Source organism: Neopsephotus bourkii, unplaced genomic scaffold (genome assembly GCF_033783945.1).
Source record: "Neopsephotus bourkii isolate Nb327-2 ecotype Australia unplaced genomic scaffold, CSIRO-AGI_Nbou_v1 NB_1780, whole genome shotgun sequence".
Lineage (NCBI taxonomy): Eukaryota > Metazoa > Chordata > Aves > Psittaciformes > Psittacidae > Neopsephotus > Neopsephotus bourkii.
Genome location: NW_026902254.1, coordinates 197618 through 218150, shown reverse-complemented (window position 1 = coordinate 218150; position 20533 = coordinate 197618). Strand labels below are relative to the sequence as shown.

The 20533-nt window shown below is 42.3% G+C and overlaps 1 protein-coding gene and 1 long non-coding RNA gene across 5 annotated transcripts in view; one reads left to right on the top strand and one right to left on the bottom strand.

The window, feature by feature from the left end:
• Positions 1 to 220: 220 nt before the first annotated feature.
• LOC133226334 (uncharacterized) lies at positions 221 to 5591 on the bottom strand. 2 transcript variants are annotated; one of them, XR_009729476.1, is made up of 3 exons: positions 2274 to 5591; positions 1040 to 2016; positions 221 to 536 (listed from the first exon to the last, which is right to left on the bottom strand). It is a non-coding gene; the product is annotated as an uncharacterized LOC133226334 (long non-coding RNA). The 2 variants fall into 2 exon arrangements; XR_009729477.1 differs by having other exon boundaries at positions 2521 to 5591.
• A 56-nt stretch (positions 5592 to 5647) lies between these two features.
• The window catches only part of KIAA0232 (KIAA0232 ortholog), a 68074-nt gene continuing 53188 nt past the window's right edge, over positions 5648 to 20533 (top strand). For all 3 annotated transcript variants that reach the window (XM_061379886.1, XM_061379885.1, XM_061379884.1), the window contains exon 1: positions 5648 to 6252. The gene's annotated coding sequence lies outside the window, so the exon portion shown is untranslated. The remainder of the gene's footprint in view (positions 6253 to 20533) is intronic.

Genomic DNA, 20533 nt, shown 5'->3' with positions numbered 1-20533 from the left:
GATACTGCATTCTTTTTACCTCTTTAAGAAATCAAGTCCAAACTATCTATCTTGTGATCTGCAGTTGTGCCCCGAACCTGGTACCTAATCAAAACTGGAATTAGTTATTTTTAATGGCAGCACTTCCCAGTTTATCAGTTCGATAGAAACAGCAATGATAGAAAGCAGCAATGGCCATTTTTTCCTCTGCTCCTCACAGATAAAACAGTACACACACAAAACCAGGACAAACATAAGTTTGTTACAGCCTATAAGTCATGAATCCAGATTCCCTTATCTGCCGCAGCTTTCAAAACATTTTTTTAAGCATCTGAAAACATGCCCTCTTTTCGCTTTGCAGTTTCTTTACCATGGGATCAGATAAGAAAGCTTTTTTGATCAGTCAAAATGTAATGTCAAAGTGCCAGGACAATAAGCCACTAATACACAAAGTATCTTTTCTTTTACTAGGGTCTGCAACACATTATCATGTTAAGAAAATGCTGATGCATGGGATGAAAAGCCTAAGTCCTTCTATGCAATTGGTACTTTAAGAACTTAATACTTGATTTCTGGGCCCCTCAGTTCAAGAAGGACAGGGACCTGCTGGAGAGAGTCCAGCGCAGGGCAGCTAAGATGATTAACAGAGTGGATCATCTGCCTTATGAGGAAAGACTGAGGGAGCTGGGTCTCTATAGTTTGGAGAAGAGGAGACTGAGGGGTGACCTTATTAGTGTATATAAATATATAAAGGGGGAGTGTCACGAGGATGGAGACAGGCTCTATTCAGTGGCAAACAATGATAGGACAAGGGGCAATAGGTACAAACTGGAACACAAGAGGTTCCACTTAAACTTGAGGAGAAACTTCTTCTCAGTGAGGGTGACAGAACACTGGAACAGGCTGCCCAGGGAGGTTGTGGAGTCTCCTTCTTTGGAGACATTCAAAGCCTGCCTGGACACGTTCCTGTGTAACCTTATCTAGGTGTTCCTGCTCCGGCAGGGGGATTGGACTAGATGATCTTTTGAGGTCCCTTCCAATCTCTAGCATACTGTGATACTGTGATACATTTTCATGTGTTTCTTTCATTTTTTCTTTCACAAAGATCATTAATAAAGATGGAATGAATCTTTTAGTATATTAATTCCACAGTCTGTGGTCAGACTGCCAGCTAGTTTAATGTGACCAACTCTGTTTTCAGCATTTTCACTGACTGAGAATATGGCCTGAAATAAACCAACCCAAAAATGGTTGATAGAATTAGTGTGGAACAATAATTGTATTTCTGACGAGGAAGGCAAGGATTGGCTGCTGATGCTGCAGGCTACTCAAGGATGGTTAATTGTATTCATGAACTATTTGTAAGACAGCAAGCTGCCAAAACCTCAGACATTTCCAACATGGTAATTCTGGAATGCTGTAGTAAATAGGAAAAAACAGATGTCATAATGTGTTTCATCTAGTTTAAAACTTAACATGTAATTAACTTAATGGCTTGACAATAGCTGATGTAGCAACAAATATAATGCAATTAAATTAGTACCTCATTATGACATCAAATTCTTCTACATATGCATCAGCAAATAAAGATCAAATTTTGAGACATTGATATATTTTACGGCGACTAAACTGGCCTTAAAATGCAATTACGTGTAATATTTCCTTTGTATTTTACCACTTGGGGACATTATTTCATTTTTGTAACAGTGTACTTTCTGTAGTCTTTTCATTGCACCGCTAGTGAAAGCTGTTCCTTGGTTTACTGTTTCAAATGCTGTATCTAGGTACTTGGACTTTTACATTCATTATGTAGCATAAAGCCTTCAAATTCTTTATCTGTTGTACTGTTGGCTCTTTGTCCAAAGTGGTGTAGGCAATGATGATGGTTCTTTCACATCTTCTCCAAGTATTATGGTGGACTTCAGGTGGTCTGTTTTATGCATACAGCAGCATGTTGGGACAGACTCCTGTTCACATATTATTTTGGACTTCCCAAAGGTTTCTAAAGGTGTTATTAGGGTTTCCCAATTGTTAGTGCTGCAGGAAGAAAAAGGGTAAGAGTCCGCTGAAGAAGAATAGCTTTAAAAAAATATGTGGAGTCCCAAACAATTCTTGTTACAGAACAGCACTGTGCAGTTTCTGTGGCAGTTTCCTATGTGCAGTTTGCATTCAAAGAAAGCAAAAATACATTCTGAGTGATAGAGTTCTGATAGTGATAGAGTTGTGTTAAACAGCAATTAATTTCACTCTGAGTTATGTAACTTTTTCAAGTGATTCACATCTTCCAAACTCACCATGCTAGCGCATTCTTATTAAAGATATTGTACCCAGTTAGGGAGAATTCTGTCAGGAGAAAGGTTGAAACTACAGCCTAATGCAGATCCTGATAAAATTTAATGTTATTTTCCATTGACTGCAGTAGATGAGGTCCTCGATGCTGACAATTAAATGGTCCTCTGATGTTGTGGGCATCTATTGCTTGCTTTTTCACTTGCCAGGATATTATTAGGAGAGAGGGATCAGTAAAAAGGAATCTGAAACCTGATCCAGTGCTGAGGAATGCCTTTTGAATGTGTCATTTGAACTCAGTTAATACTTCTGGGAGGTGTGAATGTTTTGCATGACTCTTTGCTCGAAACCTGAAATGGACCATGAAAAGTAGTAAAAAAGTTATGCAAGCTTTCATGCAATTAAGCAAAGTCGTTTCAAAGAGATAATTATATACTGCTGAAGCTGTCCATCAAGATACCCAATAAAACACATCAAGTATCTGTTGTGTGTTTCTTCTTTCACCTTACAGTAAGGTCCATTCATTTTCTGGGTTTTAAAAACACCTATGAATTTCTGTATATATTTGAACTATATGGTCTTTAAGGTATTTTCCAAGCTAAACTATTCTGATTCTGCTATTCTTTATGTAGATCCTGCACACTTAGATGATCTCTTTTGTTCTCAAATTACATTTATTCCCTCCTGAATGTTGCTCCATCTCAATTTCTAAAACGCTGAATGGGCAAATTGTTTCCATGAAGCATTTCATATGAACAGTTTATGAAGTGTGAACAATAAAGGACTGTCTAATGACTGCTTATCATGACTTTCAAAGTTAACTGATACAGAACCCCTGCTCAGGGAAAACTGGGTTTTATTGCATCTAGCAGGAAATTCTAGGGAATATTATAAAATGACCAGTTTTAAGGAAGTAAGATGGATGGCTGGTGGTAAAATGCTTACAAGATGTGGCTATGTAATACTGAACTGATGTGCAACTCCTCCTTCACAGTGAAATATGGTAAAATAGATACATTTTTAGAAATTTATTGGAGACCCTTTCCAGCAGGGGTCAGAATGAAAAAGGAAAACAGCAGTACGTGCTGAGGCTGAACAGCTAAAAGCACAAGTGCATCAGTCACTCAGATGTGGTTTAGCATTCTTTTCAACACAGATCATTTTGCCTTGATTTTCCAAACAAGTGCTGTCACCTCTGATGCACACCCACTGAGTTGTTCTCGCTGTGTGTAGGTTGTCGCACAGAGGCAACAAACAGGGTTCCCTTAGAGAGCCTCCATCTTTGATAGCAGTTCAGAAAGGCGAAGCTGCTGATTGGAGTCAGCATGCTCTATCTCTACGGTCTTCTGGAGGAAAAGTTCATTAGCTGCTTTGCATGCCAAGGGACCAGCTGTCCTTCGGCACATGGAGCAGCTCTGATTGACCAGGAGGACAAGTGGGAAATAAGCTCACAGCAGCGCCAGCACAGCATATGGTCATGTACCAGCTGTTTCTGAAACGCTTGCCAAACCCAGATTGGAATAGTGTTGGCTGTTAGGAAAATAAACCCCAATAAAAACCAACAAGCAAACAAAAAATTCCACCGTCAGGATTCTGGAGATCTGACCACAAAACCAGAATTGTCAATTTGAAATATCACTCAGCAACTACGTGGATATTCAGAGCAATCTGTCAGTGGCTCGCATACTCTGACTTGTGCCATTAGAACACCGATGTTCTGAGCATGTCCTTTCTACAGAGCTTTCAGAGAGAATAACAAAAAACTAGAGAAAGGGTGAAGTAAGGTAAGTGGATTCCTATTAGTTATATACATTACTAATATACCTAGAACACATTCAAAAGACTGAATGGAGATTGATTTAAATTGGTGCCAGCTGTTATTACAGACAAATCTCAGGTGTCCCACATTTCGCTGTATTTTATTTCTACCTTGAAAAGGGGAATTCAGATTCTGAGCTCACAAACAAAAGGAGATTTGATTGCAACTGGCGGGAGTTGTATTACAGTGTTTGTGAAATGCTTCTGATAAACCAGCGGAATGACTCAGCAGAAAACAGTCAGCAGGATTTTTTTCCCCAAAGCTTTTCAGTTTCAGCTTTTCATAACAGGAAAATAACTTGAATGGTAATTAAATGGTTCAAAGAACGAAGCTGTCCTTCTATCACAGGGCTTAAAGCACTGCTCTGCAGAGCTCTCCCATAGTACTCCTTCAAGGTTTGGAGAAGGCCATGCTGATTAGCTGCACGCTCATATGACATCAATTACTGCCTTGGCAGTGTTTAAGAGAACGTTGGTAGCTCATGTGGTGACAGAATCCTGCATGGTTTAACTTTTGGGTAGCCCAAATTACGTGCTAAGGTTGCTTGAAAAAGGTGGACCCCAGCTGAAACAAAACCAAGAGCAAAGCTGCTCCTGTATCAGGAAATGAGTATGTAAGCTGGGAGGCAGTGGTTACTATCTTGGTTTGAATTCATGTTTCTTACGAGACATACTTTTATATGCAGGCTTAACTTGTCAAAAGGCCTAAACAGGACTTCCTCTGGGGTGAGGGAGGATTATCTTCTAGAGGATTAGGTCGGTTCCAGTGAGTGAAGATGTAGTTTCCACAAAAGAAGTAGTCTTGGGCAATGTGGATGACATACCACATTTTGGAACTCTAGGAGCCACACATTTAACAGTGTATTAAAGGAAAAAAACCCTTATGATTATGCACAGACAGAAAACTGACTTTGACATCTTAACATAATACTGACTTTCCTTAGACCAGTATGTGTTCATGTATTTGAGAAATGCAAGGTGCTAGTGTAGACCTGAAAAGGGCGTTATTATTTTCCCAATTAAGAAGCTTAATTAGTACTTCGGTGCACCTTCTGTCATGTTTTCAGCCTTACAGTGGCCCATTTTCACCCATCTACTATGCTAAAAATGTTGCTCTTTCATTACTCTACAGTTGTGTAAACAGCTCTGATTAAACTGGCATTTAATCAAGCGGAATAAAATTTTCCCGACTCCTGAGGAGCTCACCTACTTTCAATGGCATAAAACTTGTAAGAGACAGCTTTCCTTCCATTCGAGCTCTTATTGAGCAGCAAAATAAACTTTATTCGCTCACCTTGCCCTCAGAGTCGTTAAAGGATTTCAAAAGGTCCTCGCATTACAAACACCGCTACACTCCATCATTATCCCCCACTTCCTCCTTCGCATTCCTGCCCCGGCCCTGGGTGTTTCCCTCCCGGTCGCTACCGCGCAACCCGCTCGCCCTCCCGAAGGGCCGAGAGTGGCCCCGCCGCTGCCTCGCTGATGGCGGGAGCGAGATGAGGCGATGCGAGGCGCCACCGCCTGCGTGTCCGCTGTCCCAGGGGACCTCACCGCGCCCCGGGCTGAGGCGCCCTCCAAGCCGCGCTCCCTCCGCCTGACCGGTGACTTTCAAACGCCCCGCCCGCCTCTTTTCTCTCCTCAGGCGCCCGGCGGGAGGGGCGAGGCGGAGCCCGGCTGCTCTTGTTCACCCAGGGCAAAGGGATACTTCCCCTCCTTCCCCCGCCCTTCCTGCGCGGCGGCCTGCCATGGAGCCGGCTCGCCGGAGCCTAGGCACTCCGGAACGGGGTCGGCTGGGCCAGGCCGTTCCACGGCCCGCCCGGTGGAGAGCTGGGCGCATTCCCCGTGGCCTCACCGCAACCCCACGGGCCAGCCCCCGCTCCTGAGAGGCAGAATTTAAACCACCCTCTGGGCGGAAGGATACGGGGCGGAGCCTGCGGCGCGGTCCGCCTGGGAGCTGAGTCCTGTTGCCGGGTGACGGAGTGGCCGAGCCCCTCCCTGCCCGTGGCGCTAGGAGCTGCCGCCGCTGCCGGTTTACGTAACGCCTCCCGGGGCAGGTCCCGGCTCCGTCCCGCCCGCCTCACTCGGGGACGGCAGCAGCGGAACGGAGTCTGCCACCTCCTCCGGCTGCCAGAGGCCCCAGGGTCCCGCTCTGCGCCGCCACGGCAGGTAAATACCAGCCGGGGGCCCGGGGAGCAGAGGTAGGGGCAGAGCTGAAGGGAGGGTGGCTGCCGCTCTCCCTGTGGCAACGGGAGGACGGAGCCGGGAGGCGATGGCGGGCACCCCCTACACACCTTCTTTCCCGCCGTCGCATTGAGGGGCCGGACCTCCAGGGAGCACGGGTCCGGGCCGAGGAGGCCCGCGCAGATCCGGGCATCCCTTCTCTCCGTTAACAGCCCGGGAAGAGGAGGAGTTGCGGGGCCGGGCCTGGCCGGCGCTGGGAGGACGCTTTGCCGGGACGGCGCGTCCCGCTTCTCGGCTGCGCCTGCCGCAGAGCGGCGGGAGCGTGCCGGGGGCAGGGCCAGGGGAGTGGGGAGGAAGCGCGGCGGCAGGAGGAGAGGGGCCGGGGAGGGGGTGACAGGGAGCGTGAGGGGCCGGGCGGGGGGGCCTGGCTGCCGGCCGGCGGCGCGGCAGGGCTCGGGGGCGGGGCCGGGGGCCCGGCCGGGGTGCTCCGGTGCGAGCGCCCGCCTGGGAGCGGAGTACTCCCCGTGCTCCGCCGGTCCGACCCCTGCGGTCCCAGCGTCAGGTGAGCGGCTTGCGCCGGGGTGTGGGGGGGTGGGGAAATACCGGTCTGGAGCGGGAGCCGCGCGTTGAGCTTTCCGGCTAGGTCAGGCCCTGGAGGAGAGGAGAGAGAAGGAGGGAGGTGAAGGCGGCACCCAGCTCCTACCCGTTGTGGATGCCGGCCCGCGCCCATGTCACCCGGCGCAGCGGACGGGAGACGGGAGTATGTGGCGTTTCGCGTGAGGATAGTGAGAGCCTAAGCCAGGCAGACCCTTCCCCGCCCTGCATGGCCGTGGGGTTGAAGTGACAGGGCTTCCTGGCCGGCTGCCGCCAGCACCGGCTGTGTGCGGGTACGGGCACGCCGTGACCTTTCATCCTGTGCGTGACTGTACAAAGCGGCGGCAGCTGCTGCGGACCGGCGAGCAGGAGCCGCGGCCGGGTCTGATGCCTCCGACCTGGGCAGGAGGAAACCATCGTGGGTTGGGTTACAGCGTTCTGGGGTCACCCGGGGACCGAGCTGACGAGAGTCGCTCCCCTCCCGGTTCCCCCCTCCCTCCCCCTGCTTCCCAGCAGCATTGTCCTTTAGGGGCCTATTGAAGGCAAAGGCGGATAGGCTCGGGCTGCTGCTGCCGCCTGAGGAGGAGGAGCTGGGCTGATGGGAGACTGATGGGAGCTGCGTCCTATGGCCGCTCGGAGCCTGGGCGGGCCCGGCAGGGCCGCAGCCGCTCGTAGGCAATGGGCGGGGGGGAGGACCGGACGCACAGACACAAGGTTTAGCGAAGGTTACAGCTGAATGCAGAAGTGACACACACTGACACTTCATTCCAGCTAACTCATTCCTACCTTCTCCTCGTGTCATCTCCATTAAAAGTATACACTTATTAAGTCGTGTCATGAAACTTTGAGAAAAGCGAAAGTACAGTGCTTTTTTTTCTTTCCGTTTTGCCTTTGTTTTAATTAATAATTGCAGTACCCGATATTGATCTGAAGGGTGGGAGTAATACGATTTGCTTGTCCTTTCAAATAAAAGGCTTTCCTGTATCCCAGTGTTTTCTGCTTATAGTAACTTGGGTATAGTTTTTAGGTGTGGGACCGGAGGACACCATGGTATGCAGAATTAATTTTCCTTGTGCAAGGCCTTTTAAATCTTTAGCTTTTTATCTTTCTGCTGCCCACCGTATATTATGTGTTCCTGGAGTGAGGTCGGAATTGTAGATCAAATTGTGTTTCTTAGCTGTCAAGAGTGAGCTCATGATAATTCAGTAGATAATTGTGAAAACCAAACTACTTCACTGCAGTGCTTAAAGCCCAAGTACTGCGGGTTCCTTACAATCCACAGGAGTCTGAAATTGCCAGTTTTCTTTATTATTTAAGACAAAAATATGCCTTAGAAAAGTAAATGACATGTAACTTGATCGTTACTTGACATGTAACTGTACAGATTTTATTTTGTACTAATCCTCCATCTGCTGTTTCTTGTCAGTGCGGATATGCTAAAATGGTATTCCTTCCTATCAATAAAGCATATCATATGGGTATCAAAAATCTTTTATTTTAACCATTGAGATCTAAGAGGGAATGTAGGTAACTTGAATAAAATCAGTAGGACGCTATGTGTTCGTAAGGGTCTTCATTTTCAAAGACTAAGAATTATGCGGGAAATCCTGGTTTGTACACTCAGTGAAAGCATCAGCAATTTATATCCCTGCCATATTCTCCTTAGCAGATACTTCCACTGTACGGTCACAGAACTTTATCAGTTCATTTGCTTTGTGCACTGTTGTGGTAATGATTGAGACCACAGGTGCTGCAAATTCGGATTGAACACATGACCCTCCAGCTTTCCTGCTTGTCAGCAGGGGAGTTAGAAGGAAAGGAAGGGGCAGCAGATCTTTATGTGTATATGTGATCCAAGAGGAAAAATTGAAGGCCTTGAATTTCACTTCTTACCTTAATATGCAGATTTCATAGTCTGAGTTCCTTGCTGCTTTTTTTTGTTGTTGTTGTTATTTGTTATTCTTCCAAGCAAGAGAAATTCCATGGGGGTAAAATGATGTCAGCATTTTTCTTTGCCCATTTAGTGTGTGTTCTAGCAGGAATATGGACAGAGGATGATAGGAAGAACTGATCATAACTTCAGTATTCTTCTTGAGCATCTTGCTTCCAGGTGAATAGGTGAGATGCAGGAAGCCGAGAAGTTGGGTTCACACCTAGCAAAGGTGACTTTTCTGTGGAATTTTATTGTCTTTTAGGCATAGTGCTGTAGAGTCAGAATAGACTTTCTGTCTACTTTAGCTAGGATCCCAGCAAAATCACAGATCAGGTTGCTACTTCTTTAAGCTTTGCATAAAGCAGCATATAAAATTTATAATGATGGATGTGTAAAGCATAATAAACATGCAAGCGTAATGTTAAATATTTCCTTTTAAACCATCTAAATGTTAATGTGTTCAAAACAAGAAATTTGAGCTTTTTATTTTTTTTAATCTGGTGTTTTTTTTCTTTATAGTTCATAAAAGATCCTTATTTCTTGTTATTCCATCACAGCTTGGTTTTCTTCTTTTCTGAAGACATGCTTTTATAGCATTAGGTTTCGTATCTGTCTGGTAGACTGGTAACGTGAAGCCCCTAAAATTTCATAATGGTAACAACTATCAATAGCTAACAACTGCAAGTAATAAGTCATTAGCATAATAAGACAAGTAATGGTGTCTGGTAAAGCAGAATGGGATGAAGACAGCAATTCCTGTAAGCTAGAGGCAGCAGGAACTATACTAGTTATCTGCACTGTTAGCAGAGCTTGGGATCTCCTAGAAGCTATTTAGAATTGGGGTGGTTTCTTCTGTTCTGTGGAACAGAGATTGGAATCCTTCATTTTAGTCCAGGAACAGGGACAGGCTGGTTAGGTAATTTGTAACTGTAATTAGAGAAACGAGTTGGTGTGTTGTGTCCATTCCCCCAACCCCGCCCCAAGAATTTTTTCCCAGTGAAGTCAGTTTCATTAAGGAAAATGAAACTGTTCAAATGAATATTTGAATGTGCAATTTATTTAAATACACAGACAAAAAGGAAAGTGGCTGATAGGAGGGAAAAATATGGGTCTTATTTTAGAATTTGGAAATAAATTACCGGACTTTTATAGGCAGAAATACCAGGTAATTGCAGGACTGTCAGAGTGTTTGATCAGAAAAAATCTAGATGAGCTACTTCGCAATTCTTTTACTAAAAGCATCTTGTTCTGTCTTCGTAAAGGTTGATTGGGTGCATTTATAATGGATCCTGAGCAATTGAGTGTGTATTTTATTGGGCCCTGGTGGTTGAGGGTCTGAGGGGAAGGGTTGAGTAGTTTGAACATTTTGAACGAAGATTATTCTTTCACAGACTTCTTAATAGACATTATTTGTCTAGATGTATTGGAAGCTATAGCGTAATTTTTAATCTGCTTTTCCTTTATAATTTCACATGCAAGCATTTGGATTTACCTCCGTAAAACTATACATTGATTATATCTGCATCATGTAGATTCTGTTCATAACTTAGCTTCTAAATGGCTGCTTTGGTATCTGTCTTTCCAAAAGATTTATTTACTAGGCAGTAGTGTGGAAATTCCAATTATAAAGGGTTTAAATTCATTTTTCACTGTTGTGAATGTAATAGATTAAGTGTATCCTGCTAAGTTTGTGCAGAGTCATTTTTAATATCATTTTTGTAGCTTTTAAAAGTCTTCCCCTAGTTAATACTAAGTTTATATAAGGAACAAGTTCTGCTGGGTAGAACACTGGACTAGATTTGAGGAGACCTGTAGTTTTCTATCAGCTTTGTCACTGGATGAATTCAAGCACAGCGTTTTATCTTAACATGCCCGTGTTTGAGATGCTGTATGGAAAGGAGGAGCTGTTATGCCTTTTATGTTATTAAAATGTGTGAGTGTGGGTTTTTTGTTGTTTGTATGGTTTGGGTAGATGAATGAGCTTGTATATAGAAAAATTCTGAAGGGAGCCATAGTTGCTTTGCAGATAAGGGTTTGCGTTTGCAGACTATGCAAGAAAATACAGAGCGAGATAAGAGACTAAGGGTTGCTGAAAGCCAGAAAAAAAAAAGGGGGCATTTTTTCTTAAGATTGTATACATTTTAGCATCAGAACATCAGAGTTGAGATGCAAGATGCTTATACTCTGCAAGGTTATTCCAGGTAGTGTTAGCTTAGTCAGGACAGACTGAGATAGTAATCTTCAACAGTAAAGTGGGAAGACATGCTAAAACATACACAGAGTGATAAAGGAAATTATTTTGGCCATTTAGCATGTGTCATATGTGCTTTTTAAGAAAATCAAGTGTTTTATTGGCCTAAAGGAAAAAGGCTGCTTGAAGCATCACTAATGAAGAAATCAGTAAGGCGTATTGCTGCGATTGCATGAGTAATTAATTCTCACTAAATCCTTGTGACACAGTAATCTGTTATTACAAACTTAAAACAAATTTGAAGACGCTGGCTGAGTGCAGTGCAACTTGAAACACTGCCTTGAATTTAGAACACCAAAATCTTGAAAGAAATGGAGCCAACTTCCAGTGATCTGTCTGATTGATACCTTGTGAAACTTCAGGAAGAACTTTTACTGTTTCATGATACCTCAGTCCTGCTGGCTAAAGATTTTGAGCTGACGACAGTTACTAATTAGCAAAAGGTTGTTGTTGAGTGAATTCCTATTCTCTTGGACCTCTCTTCTGGGGTAGAAGTTCACTCTGCTGCTTATTTGTCTGTTGCACTTAACAGTGAACCTGAACTACCTATAGTAATTCTTGTTTGATTAATATTTTTATAGCTGCTTTGCTGGAAGTCATGTTGAATTTTACGGGGTGGCATAGGAGTTTTAAAATGTTTCTCTAAGTCCAGATATTACTTTAATTTTCCTGTTCATGTAGATAATCTTTTTTTTTCACCAGCTTCTTTAAACAGGATATCTTAACAGCTCAAGAAAAACCTCAGAGTTGAGCTTTTCCTAACTTCGTTCTTGAGTTGTGAAAGAAATGCCTTTGCTAACAGTACAGTAACTTCCTTGAAGAGAAATAATACAGTGCTAACCTGCTGGTTTTGTGAGAGGTATTCTTGTGGTGGCAGTTAATATTTTACATTTTGGTAAGCTAAGATTTCCAGCTGTCATTTCAAGTGGCAGACAGCAAATTTATTCTTTTAAGAGCAATGTTAACCTGTCCTATCTGTTCAGTTTGTAAACTTTCTTTTTTTAATAACCAATGGCATTTTTAAACAACACAATCATAAAAGCAGAGATATGGCAACCAATCACCCGTATTTTAATGGAAAGAGAACATAATGTTGTTTTCCTGGTGGACTTGCACATAAACTGAATGAGTGATTCCTATGCAGAGGCAATACAATGCTAAAATATATATTCTTTCATGTGAATATTTCTTCTGTTCAAAATTGCAGTCTACTTCTGATGTCAATTTCATAAATATGTAGAATTTCATTTATTAACATTCTGGATTAAAAATCAGAGGTGGTAGCAGTGCAGGAGAAAATTTGAAACAATTTCCTTTATGAATCTGCCATACTTTTATTTGCTGCAAAGTTGGTGTCTTCTTTGCTGGTTAACTTACAGAGCTTGCAAATTCACCTTGTCAGAACTCTTAGTGAGTACTGAGCTTTTTGTACCTAACACATTGTGCATTTTTGTACAGTTATTAAAGAAAACATTGTCTGTATGTGACTTTCAACTGAATTTATGGTAACTTTTCTAATAAGAACAGCAGTTGAAAAGACTAGTTAGGCACTAGTTATATTTGGTTTTAAATCTGTCGTGGGGCTATGGAATTGGACCTGTTGGAGCAAGTCCAGAGGAAGGCCCTGAAGATGCTTAGAGGGCTGGAGCACCTCTCTTGTGAAGACAAGCTGAGAGAGTTGAGATTGTTCAGCCTGGAGAAGACTCGGGAGACCTTAGAGCAGCTTCCAGTGCTTAAAGGGGCTTACAAGCTAATTTACAGATAACAACCTAGTTATGGCTAACTTCAGTCAGATCTGATAGCTCCAGGAGTCACTGGTGAGACTGATGGAGGTGAACAAGCAGGCAAAAGGATCCTTACTAAATCAGAACAAAAATGGGGTTTGCACCTAGGGTTTGCTTTGTCCTTTTAGGACTCAGCTTAGGAAACATATACCCACTTGTACGCAAATTTGGAAAGGGACAGGCAAAAGTTTTCTAGCAGGTCAGAGTCATGTAGCCCTACTTTCTATTGCATGCCCAGATCTTTTCCAAAACACACTCTCTACCTGCTCTCCCATTTCTTTGTGGGGTATATAGGATCATGAAGACAATCGGAGGGCTGGAACACATCCCCTATGAAAACAGGCTGAGAGTGCTGGGTTTGTTCAGCCTGGAGGAGACCTTAGAGCATCCTTCCAGCGCCTAAAGGGGGCCTACAGGAAGTCCAGAAAGGGACCTTTTCCAAGGGCATGTAGGGATAGAACAAGGGGGAATGGCTTTATGCTGCAAGAGGGGAGATTTAGGTTAGATATTAGGAAGAAATACTTTACTGTGAGACTTGTGAAGCACTGGCACAGGGTGCCCAGAGAAGCTGTGACTGCCCCATGCCTGGTAGTGTGGCAGTGTTCAAGGCCAGGTTGGATGGGACTTTCAGCAGCCTCATCTAGTGGAGATCTCCCTGCCCATGGCAGGCAGGTTGGAATTAGGTGGTCTTTAATTTCCCTTCCAACCTAAACTATTCTGTGATTCTATTTTAAGTTTTTCAAAAGATAGTCATTAACTCCTAAAATTGCAGACCAGGTATAGAAAATTTAAAGTGTTTAGAAAAGACTTTCATTGCAAATTAAGGAAGTTAATAAACCAAAGTAAAATGTATAGTGTGGTGATTAACCACTTAGATGTTTGTATACATCTGGGTTGTTAACTTTGGAAGTATACATAGCTGGAGAAATTCCGTAACCTTTAAATGGGCTGTGGTTATTGGCTCTTTGGAATTTGAAATTCATTCTCCCTTTCCTTCCCCAACTGAAAGATGCAATGTATGCCTAAGAATAAACTGTACATTAATTAAAATAAATCCTGTATGGTTGCACTAAAAGAGTGTCCATGGGGCTCCTGGGTGCAGCAGTAGCATTCCAGCTGATGTGAAGAGCATTGAATATTTTATGAGGGTTGCCCTGCTGCTTGGGGGATGGCTCCTTGCGGTGGCTGCCTGTGCTCCAAGGAGGCCACCTCACCTCCAGGGGCACACTGATGCTTGTATCTACACCCTGAGATTGTAGAAACTGGAGGAAAGTCTGTTTTAATGGATGCACACATAACTTGGTGCTCAGGCCTCCAAGCCATTACTGTCCTCTTGGGAAGGAAGTTCTAACCAATATTTGCTTTTGTTTGAATAGGTAGTTTGAACTGCTGTAGAAGTTGAGCATATTGAAGTCATCAGGAGAGCAGGAAGGAGAGTGATCAGAATAATCAAGAGCATATCTCTGATCTTTCTGTTACTCAACTGCATCCTCTGTTGTGTTGTTAAGCCCCACATGTGTTCTAGGTGAAAGAAAGGCTAGTAAATATAGCGAGACACAAGTTGTAGAAAGCTTACAGATTTTACATGCCAGTAGTCCTGAAGATAAATGTCTCAGCCTAAAATGTGTTCATCCTTTGTGATCTTAGTTATATTTGGGTTTGGTTTTTATTACTTCCATTTACTTATCCTTAAATCTGAGTTACTGAAGTCTGATGATGGCAATCAGCAATGTATGATCTGTTACTTGTATACATAGTAAGATACAGCTTTTGGTAAATAGTGTACTTGTGAAGATTATCCTGGGACTGAACAAAAAAGACTGCAACCGTCTCCTGTGTGAGGTTACAGCTGGACAAGATTCCTCCCCAGGACCTCTTGGGCCCTGTAGCTGTTCATGCAGGCAGCCCCTGTGTGTGACAGGCTTGAGGTAAACAGGGGAGAGAAGAGGTATTTGCCACTGGCTTTGCTTTGGTATGCTGATAAGATCTGCAGTTTTAAGTTGAAAAACTTAAATCATACCAATGTCTTCAATGGTAAAAGGAAATGTAACAGAACAGCCTGAAACCTGATACTGTTACACTGATGGCTGGGGAGCACTGTAAAGTCTGAGCAGAGCAACGTCTACGTTATTGAGGCCTACACATGCCACCTTCTGCGTTAGCACTCCCTTTCTCTTGGGTTCCCTAAGCTTTGGTGAACCATAATATTCTAGGGTAGTTACAATGCAACCCTCTCTTACCAAACTTGAAGCAAACAGTGATTTCTTTGTTATCTCCAGGCTACTGTGGCAGTGGGATTCTGTTTGTTTTAAGGCTGGATCTGCTGAATGATACAAGTATGGTGTAATGTTGCATGGGTCAGTAGAGAATTTCTGTAAAAGTGTTGGAAGTACATATCATATCTGTTAAAGTACCTGGATTGGCTTCCACACTTCATGTTCCAAAGAATAATGGTGGTCTGAAAGACTTGCATTGGAATTAGCTAAAAATGTAGCTTCTGAACTCTGCCTTCCTCATGTTTTCTTGTTACACTTAAGTGGATCTGTTAAAAGGGTCAGCCCCACTTCCTCTCTTATGCCAAATTGTCCTGGCTTTCGCTGGGATAGGTAGAGTTAATTTTCTTCCCAGTAGCTGGTGCAGTGCTGTGTTTTGGCTTCAGTCTGAGAACAACGCTGATAATACACCAATGTTTTAGTTGCTGCTCAGTAGCACTTACCCTGGTCAAGGCCTTTTCAGTCTCATGCTCTGCCAGTGAGGAGGGGCACAAGAAGGCGGGAGAGAGCAGAGACAGGACACCTGACCCAAACTAGCCAAAGGGGTATTCTGTACCACAGGACTCATGCCCAGTATAGAAACTGGGGGGAATCACCCAGAAGGGACCGATCACTGCTAGGGTCAGGCTGGGTATCAGTCAGTAGGTAGTAAGCAATTGTATTGTGCATCCTTTGGGTTTATTGTTGTTTTGGTTTGTTCTTTTGAGTTTTGTCGTTCTCTTTTCATTATCTTCCTTTTCATTATTATTAGGATAATTGGTATTAGTATTATATTGTCATTTATTAAACTGTTCTTATCTCAACCCACATGTTTAAAAATTTTTTTTTTCCAATTCTCCATCCCACTGGGATAGAGGGAGGGGAAGTGAGTGAGCAGCTGCATAGTACTTAGTTTCTGGCTGGGATTAAGCTATGACATAGATGTAGAAATGTTGTAGCAACTGAGTTGATTACTTATTTGTATCTTTTGATGCCTGGCCCACCAAAAAGAATTTTTTTCCATTTAGAACAAACTGATTCAGTTTGTCCCTGCATCCACATAGTGAATGGGTTAAGTGCAAGGACAAAGGTTGGGAGCACCAGGAAGGGACAATGAGAGAAGCACCAGAACATCCTCTCTTGGTGGCAGTGTGCTGCTGCAGGGCAGTGTGTGATACACTAGCTAGCCTTTGCGTCAGCTACATAGGTTTCTCCATCAAGATGCTGCTGCTGGTGGTGTTCTCTTGGAAGTTAGTTACTGCTGGTATAAAACCCATAAATTCTGGGTTTTACAAAGTGGTACTTGTGCTGGCAGTAGTAATAATTACATCAGATGTTGTCAGTTATATGTAGCATTTAGTGGTGGTCTTGGCAGTCCTGTAGTAACAGTTGGACTTGATGATTGAAAAGGTCTTTCCCAACCTTCTTGACTCCATGATTGTTATAAGTTAATTTTTAATGTGAAAAATATTTCCTGAAATTCCTTGTCATTAGATGCTGATTTGTATTTTTAAACTTACAAAAAATATACCTAAGTTACATATGTGTGCAGTTTTCTTTTTTCAGATAGGATTTTAAAAAAATGAATGTAGTCTTATTTAAGCAAAGAAGTAAAAGTTAACTCAAACACCAGTTTTAAGCAAGCTTGAAATTTAACTCAAAATCCAGTCTGGACAGTACTGGAAAAGTTTTCTCATGGCAGTTTACATTCATAATTTCTTTAGAATATAATGGAATTTCTAAGACTGGATTGGCAGTTTTTTGCTGCTAGATCATGCTTTTTTCCTCTTTCCATCTTGCCTTACTTAATGATTGTATGTGTTTGTTTTGAGGTAGTAGAGAATATTCAGATTACTGAGAATTTAGGATCTTGGATATGCAGCTGAAACCCTAGTGCAGGTGCCTCACCTGCCAGTTCTGCAGTCCGGTAGTAGTTGTTTCCCATAGCTCAATTTTTGCTCTCGAGCAGGCTTGATGTTCTGACATCTTATAACAAAGTTCATATACGTTAATACCGTGTGGCCCTGTGACTGGATTATCTAATTGAACTCCTCCGGCTATGGGGTTTTTTTTGGTGTGTGTTGTTCTTGTATTACGGTGAACATGAATGTTTTATAAGAACAGCTGTGCTGGTTCAGACAAAGGCTTTGTCAAATGCAGTACTTGTCTGCAACAGCATCTGTAAGCGGGCTGTTAGGGACAAAAAAGAACAGGGAGGATACATGTGATACTTCTGGATGCTCCCTCAGCCTCAGAGCAGGAGATTTCCTGGGCTTGATGTGGTTTGTGTAGTTGGAAACTCTTAAGGGAACTCTCCTGTTCCATTTCCTTTGAAGCCCATCTAATTTTTTTTTCTACTCTTATCTTCTGGCAAGGAATTTCTAATAGCTGTTGTGTGCAGTTTTGTACATAGCTCTTACTAACCTGTTGTTACTTTCTATTAAGAAAAGACATTGAGCAGTCTTCATCCATGGAGGCATCTCAGCTTTGATATTTCACAACCAGGGTTTCATGTTATGTACTACTGTACATACTGTACTGCACGCAAAGCATTAATTCAGTGACACAAAGATGACTTTGGTTTTGTTCTGTGATTTGCTCTTCTGTCTGCTTCTGTGTTTGAGCTTATTTCATGAAATGTCTAACATACTACTTAGGAAATAGATCCTGGGGTTAATAGCTCACAGCTCATTGTTCTGTGTATTAATAGCATGTGGTTGTATTCTGTGTCTCATTTCAGGTTTATGTGAATAAACCTGTGCTGAATTTTGTTCACCTTTACATTATCCAGTGCAGTTTCATAAGGACTTCCTGCATTTTTCTCAGTTATTTTATGTTTGCTGTCCCTGATAGCTTGCTGTCCTTTGGTAGCTCCTGAACTGGGTCATCCATCTCATCTTCCAGGTCACTTGGGAATTTGTTAATCAATGAAGGTCCCAGTGTAGGCTCTTAAACTGCGCTGGTAACTCCCCTAGTGTCATTGTGGTGATATCTTTGTTCTTTTTCTTTGCCAACCTTAGTAAATGAGGTGCTTAAGGTAGCTCTTGAATCCTTTGAGTAATTCAATTAAGCTTTTATGCAGGATTAGCAGCTTCAGATTTTCATTTGGATGAGTGTTACAAAAATAAGTTTGCAGATTTACAAGAAAACAAATCCTGCAGCAACACCTACACACTGTTTCTGTCTCCTCTGTGGGTTCACTGGCTTGACTTGAACCATAGCATAAACTAGCCTTGTCAAATATCAGTCAACTGTAAAGCATATATCCATTAACGGATGAGATTGTATGACTCCTGCATTTCCCACTGATATTCCTTCAGAAAGGAAATTCTGTGTATATCTAAAAGTTAATTCACAGAGCTGCTTTTATGCTTCTGATCGCTGTTAGTGTTCCTTACTTTGATTCAGCCGTGTTTCTAATCTGTGTTTCCCATAGCATGGCAATGCTTCTGAAGCTATGTGGCAGAGATTGTCTGAACTGAGATGGAGGGAGCAGCTCGGTTATAGCATATGCCTTATCAATTTTGTTTTCCAAGAGTGTTTCAGTGCCTTGGTCATGAATCAGGTCCCTGCTCTGCTGCTTATTTTACAGTAACATCAGACACCACCAACACATAAACCCCCCTGTCCTTGCTCTGAAGACTCTACAGCTAAATTTCTCAGATTATTGAGGAATGTGATTACAAAATAACAACTACTTCTAGTTCAGAATTCACATCCTTTAAATGCCATGTGAAATTTATTAAGGACACAGATTCCATTGTTTGCTAGATTTTAAATAGGCTTTGTTTCTGAGCTTTGACACTGCCCTCCTCACTGTGTGGCTGTTCGGTTTGCCTATTAAAGATTTGTTTTGATTTTTCACTGAAAGAAACAAAAGAAATGATGGTAAATGATTCCTCCATAATCTATAAGAACAGTTTTGGACTTCGGTTACCATTGTATGATGTGACCGTGCTTTCGATCAGTCTTCCAGAGAGGACTGAAACTGACTGAAGTGGGTATGTGATTTTAGTATGTTATTGACCAAACTTGATAAAATTTTCACTTTGATTTATTCTAATAGGATTTGCATATTTTTGCTACATGTGGTCAGGGAGAGGAAGGATTTTTTTCTTTTAATACAACCAGTCTGGGACAAAATACTTTTTCCTGGTTATGAAATGCGGACACTTAGATCCACATTAAAAAATAAGTCAGAATTCTGGTTTTCGTTTTCTTTTGTTTCTCCGTGCATTGAAAAACTGTCATACATTATCAAATACCATAGTGGGGACGCCCCCCCAGCTTTGCAACTATGTAATATAGTGGCATATTTCAAAGAATAATAGAGGAAATTTTTGTATAAAACAGCAGTTATGACTAAACTGTTGTGTGAGAATGTATTTGGTCTAACTGTTAACATAGAGCAGTAGGCAGAAAACAAAGCACTGCAAACACAGATTGTTGTTCCTCTTGGGAATGGAAGGAAGGAAAAAGGTAGCATTTGTAGCTTTAGTCAGGAGATCTACTACTCTGTAGTAGATATATCAAAATGTGTAAAAAGTAACTGAGGCGTGAGAGACTTTGCAGATTACACAAATAAATAATATATTAGTTTTCAACTTTCTTCAGTATGTAGATCCTGTAATTTTTGTTTCTACTGAGAATGTAGACCCCAGTGTGTCAGCCTATAGTCAATTTGCTTCCTTTTCAAGTTACCTTTTTATGATCTTCAAGAAATAGTCTGTGGAACTTCGGTTTGCCCGCAAGAAGAGTTAGTGGTATGGTTTTTACTCTCCTGTTTATAGGATGTTTTGGGTTGGAAAGGACCTCAAGATCATCTAGTTCCAGCCCCCCCCTGCCCTGGGCAGGGACACCTCACACTAGACCATGTTGCCCAAGGCCCTGTCCAACCTGGTCTTGAACACTGCTAGGGATGGAGCATTTACTACTTCTTTGGGCAACCTGTTCCTATTCCAATACTTTTTGTTACTTTAAGAGTTGTTAGTAGGGATATCTTTAAGAAAGTTTGGAAGCTTGATAAATCTTTAAATCTACTTAATTTTTTTTTCTTTTTCATTTGCAAAAAAAAGTTTGCTCAGAACCTTGCTCTGTGGATACATAATTTTCAGAGGCCTCTTGGAACTTATAAAATACAGATGAGGTTACCTTAGATTAATTAGTGGGGTTTGTGATTTGGCTTTGGTCCCTGTTTTCCAGGATTAGAAACAATTGGAAAAAAAAGGCCTTACTTTTAAGCTCCTTAAAGGAACGTCTTTTTGGTAGGAAAAGTGATTATGTAGAGAAAAAAAGGTGTTAAAGACATGGAAATGGCTTACCTGGCATGAGATTTTAGCCAGTCTTTCTGTCCATAGTCTGATAAGAACAGCTACATATGCTAGAACTTTCTGGGTGGACTTGGATCAAGCTTCCTTGAAGAGTGATTTAATTATACCTCTCTTACTGAGCT